Here is a 5,264-nt window from a genome sequence, read left to right as displayed (position 1 = left end):
AGTTACTGCGTGACGGAAATTCATGCACAACATGGATTCACGTAACCAATTAGGGAAATTTCACTTACCCAGTTTCGGATTCCACATTGCAACGCGACTACTTGGCTGCTTGTGGTGAGGTTTCGAAGGCTATCCACAATCACAAGAAAGGCTATGAAAATTCTCCTGTCTTTTCCAAATCCATGATTGAATGAGGTCAGATTTTTTTCCCATATTTAAACTGAAACTCCGTATTACAACATACTGAGTGAAGAAGTAGATGTGAGAATCCAGCTGATATGTATTAAGCCTGGTCGTAAAAACAGCTGCAAAAATGTGAAACTGCCAGTTTTCTCACTAAATGGTTTTGTTCTGGAAAATACAGCTATTTTTCACAAAAAAATGTGTTACTTATATTAGTATATGTTGACATTGTTATTGCTTTTAAATAATGTAATGAACGTTTTTAAAAATTAACAATAAATAATTATAGCAGTATAGAGCTGTGATTCACATAACCAAAGCTCTTTGGAGTCCCAATAATAACTTTTTTTTGCAATTTTTGACTGGGGCTGGGTTTGAACCCGCCACCTCCAGTATATGGGGCTGGCACCCTACTCCTTTGAGCCACAGGTGCAGCCCCCTCAAATAATAACTTTTAAGGGTATAAAGAGGTCTTGGGCAGTGCCTGTGGCTCAAATAATAGCAGAAAATTAACTGAGATTACAAGCAATTTCAATTGAGCAAGGGCATCAGCTAGTCTGCCTATTGTGGGGCCCTATCACTATGTGTTGGTTCCTATCACTGTGAACCTTGGTGCCTGGGCCTGTTCAGATAGATCTGTAGAGTTTTCCAACACAGTCACCACGTATAGACTCTCTATATTGTTTTGCATAACCTAGGAACAGTGTACATTGCTGGCTTCAGAAAGACAGGAAAAAGTGACCCTGAGGTGGGCTCTAAGAAGGCAGGAGATGAGATGTGTGTCTTCTTCACTGATGTGCCTTCATGCCTGCGACCATCTCTGGCTCATAATTGGTTCTCAGTAGACTTATCCCATAAAGGAATGAATGCCATGCCAACTTTTATATACTATGAATAATAATAAGTCATTAATTGTGTGGTAATGAGTAACTAAAACTAGTTTAGAAACTATAAAACCTATGTTCAAAGCATAAAATATCACCTTGGTTGTTAAGCTATTTACTATAAATTTAGAACAGAGATGATTACACAAAGAGAATCACTAGGTGCTAAGAAAGACTCTCTCTTTCTTAGATCACTCATGCGCTGGAGTGATCAAAGAGCTGGGATATGAGGTAGGATGAGAAAAATAGCAGAGGGAAGCCCCAAATCTTCACAGTGAGGAGGTATGAGAGATAATTTGATTAGAGAGAACGGGATGAAACTGTGAAAGACCTTAACAATTACGTAACTGAACCAAAAATAATTTAAAAACTTGACCTGGAAAAGAACTTAAATACTATTCCGTCTCATATCACTATTTTGGAGAGGGGCAAACTGAGGCCAGGGGACAGGTGACTTGCCTAGAGGCACATGTCAGTTTGTGGTAGACGGGACTTCTGACTCCCAGAAAAGACCATCCCTCCATTCGTTCTTGCCTCACGAAAACTTGGGGCCTGCTACAATGAGCAATCTACCACGATGGTCCGTCTGGACATCCACAGAGGGACATTTACTCCACATCTGTTTCTTGGTGGCTGGTGGAGTACAGCATCATTTCAGGAACACCCTCCTATACTAGGAACGTTGGAAGACCTATGAGCTCAGAGAGAATACCTGTTATCCAAGGTTGAAGTCCATGACTCCAAGTGCCAGCAACAAGATTGGAAAGGAAGAATTAAATCTGAAATTTGACAATTAGTAACAGTTGGGAACTGAAATAAAGAATTTGGAGCACTCAGATGTCCTCCACGGCTTCAGACTCCTGGAAGGAAGTTCTGGCAACACCTGTTTGAAGACAGTGGTGGGAAAACAGCTAAAGGGTTTTCTGCCTGCACCTTTTTAACAAGTTATAATTCTCTTTTTTCTTCATGGCATCCTTGGCCTGAGATTCTTTGCCATAATCCTTAACTACTACACAACTGCAACCAACCACTTTACTGGGTTCCCCTCTCTGTTCATTTTACAGAGGTCGGCCCATTCCCCTGGTTTCTGGTTGTCATCAGAACCTTAATCAGGTTGATTTGGTGTTCAGCCCACAGGGCCTTCACCAACTTGACATACACAGCCTCATCACACTTGGATGCAAGCCCACAAAGATGGGCTTGGGGCTTGTCTAAGGCTTTGGCAGCTTCGCAGGTTCCACATGCCAGGAGGAATGAGGGCCGTCTTCAGCACCTCTTGTACAGAGGTGTTAAAGTCCATTACACCTCCAGCAGCAGTGCCTTTCTCTGCCATGGCAGTGGGTTACAGGTGAAGCTGAATCTTGAACGCACTGCTCTGGTTATGGTAGAGAAAGAGCCTTTTTTTTTCAACGTGGTGATCTGTATAATCTCAAGCTGGCAGCATTCTGTACCTCCATCCCGGCACCTGTTCTCTCTAATCATACTTTCCAATAGAATACAGTCAAAGAATGAGAGAAACAAGAAGGCAATATTGGATTAAGGAGAATTTAGTCAGGAATCACACCAGGCATTCTAAAAGCAAGTAGTGGTGAGGTTTGGACAGACAGTGTTTGGTATCATCTGTGCTCCTGAGCGGATGTCAGGAACAGATACCACCAGATACTGGAATGGCTTGATGACCCTCCTGTCATGTTGTCAGTGGGCCAACAGTCCCACTGTTATAGTGCCTATGTCATTCACCTCAGTTCATCTTGTCATATGGGTGTTATAGCATCTGAAATCACCATTAAAAGGGTGAGTATGGTAAAATCAGATACTTTCAGAAAGAGATAGAGAGACCACATTTATATAACATTTAATTTTTTTTTTTTGAGTCAAGTTCTTGTTCTGTCATCTAGGCTAGAGTACAGCAGCTTAATTTTTTTTTTTTTTTTTTGGCCGGGGCTGGGTTTGAACCCACCATCTCTGGCATAGGGGACCGGCACCCTACCCTTTTGAGCCACAGGCACTGCCCATTATTCTAGTAAACATCTAGGCTCAAACAATCCATCTGCCTCAGCCTCCCAAGCAGCTGGGACTATAGACACCTGCCTCCATACCCAGCTCATTGTTTTTATTTTTATATTTTGTAGAGACAGGATCTCACTGTGTTGTCCAGGCTGGTCTTAAATTCCTGGTTGTAAGCAATCCTCTCGCCCCTGACCTTCCAAAGTGCTAGGATTATAAGTGTGAGCCACCATGCCTGGCAGCTTTATTATTTTTTAAAAGACAAGGACTTACTATGTTGCCCAGGCTGGACTGGAGCTCCTGGGCTCCTCCTGCCTTACCCTTCTGAGCAGCTGGGATTATACACACAAGCGTATGCTGTCATAATTCTTCTCTTTTATTTGTTATTATAATTATTAGAGAATAATTTTACCTAGTTTATAAATTAAACTTTATTATCACTATGCACATATAAGAAGAAAGTATATTTGTATATGGAGCTCAGTCCTATGCAGCTTCAGGGATATACTGGAGATCTTGGGATGTGGTCCCCAAGGATAAGGGGACTGCTGGACATTGGGAGGATGAAGAATAAAGACAAATGCTCATTAATTTCAAGGAGAATACATTGCATGAATGTTTTGTAAAGGTTTTGAGGAAGACAGTGGGGTGGCTCTTCTGAATCGTTGCCTTAGTTCTATAGTCACTTAATCCCTCAATGCTGTTATCTGCTTTGGAGATGACATCAAGGGGATCTTTAAGCAAAAACAAATAAAACCCTTTATTATAACTCCCATTACCAAAGGAGTATTGTCCAATAGTCAACTAATAAAAAGGGCATTCTAGAATAATTAGAATAATCCTTTCCATGCAAATTACACTTTTCATTCTAACCCTGACAGTGTGCATTGCACAGATCATTGCATTGGATTTTGTAATTTTTATAAACCTTATTTTTGGATACAAATAGGTTTGTGGAACATTCAGAGTTTAGCAGAAGTATTGGAGATTAGGAAGGCAATGTGGTAAAGAAAAATTTTAAATCTATGGCGTTATTCTGCTGCCAGGCATACTGAAACATATAATTAATTCTTGGGCTTATTTCCATCTCCTTTTATCAGTACAAGATTCAGTCTAGATTGTACTGAGGGTTCCTTTATATGCAATATTTAGGTAAGAACCTGGTGTTTGCCTTGTCACGTCAACTAAGACAAGAAGATCTACAGTCACACCATCCAACATAGTAGCTACCGACCAGATGTGGCTATTCATATTTAAATTTAAGCAAATTAATATGAAATAAAACTTAAAATTCACATCCTCCTTCTCACCAGCCACATTTCAAGCACTCAATAGCCTCAAGTGGCTAGTGGGTACCATATTGGACAGTGCTAGAGAATATTTCTACTGTTAGAGAAAATTCTGTTGAACAGTGGTTATCTAGAAGATAATTTGTGGTTTTCACTTTTAAAATGTATGGCCATATAGCAATCATGCTTGATTTTTAAAGAATGTTAATAATTTGAAAACTTAATTACCCGAATGAATTTTAGTTTGAGAATTCTGGTTTTGAATTCATGCCTTTAAAGTAACTAACATGATTACGGCAAGAGCATTTATTTTCAGAGCAGCTGTCTTCCGAGTAGCTTATTTTACTCTGCCAACATTCATTTATTTGTTTTTAAAAAATCTATTGAGTGTCTTCTGTGGGCCACGCATTCTTCTGGGCTCTAGGACAGAAGAAATAAAAATCTCTGGCCTCCTGGAGCTCATGCTGTACCCAGTAGGGTGAGAGGCAAATAACATCTCTGCTTTAGGGTGAGGTATTGTGTGCCAAAGCAGCAAATAAAATGAGAATATTCTGATTCTTAGCTTATTGCAAGGCAAATATTAAGAGTGCAATTTCTGATTTTTCTGATTTTAGGACATTTTCCTCATCAACAAGGAAAAGGCCTTGCAAATAATTTAAAAATATTATTTCTAAAATACCCAAGGTGTGTGAGGATCTTCAGCACATTGTCCAATGTCACTGTCTTCCTTCATAGAAGTCTAGGATCTCCAATTTAGCCTCTTCTATTCCACCTTTCTTCCACATCTACCTAAGTAACCGTTTGGTTCCTGGCTAAACACTTTGGATGGCAAATGAGTATTGCTCTATGTCACCATTTGAATATAACGTTCCATTCAATGAACATATCGTGATTTATTTGA

The 5,264-nt window shown here is 39.9% G+C and overlaps 1 pseudogene; it reads right to left on the bottom strand.

Moving 5' to 3' along the window:
• Positions 1-1,978: 1,978 nt before the first annotated feature.
• Positions 1,979-2,400, bottom strand: LOC100948080 (annotated as a pseudogene).
• Positions 2,401-5,264: the final 2,864 nt, after the last annotated feature.

The sequence above is a fragment of the Otolemur garnettii genome, unplaced genomic scaffold (assembly GCF_000181295.1).
Source record: "Otolemur garnettii isolate 467f Iridium unplaced genomic scaffold, OtoGar3 scaffold00027, whole genome shotgun sequence".
NCBI lineage: Eukaryota > Metazoa > Chordata > Mammalia > Primates > Galagidae > Otolemur > Otolemur garnettii.
This window is presented reverse-complemented; position numbering and strand designations above follow the sequence as displayed.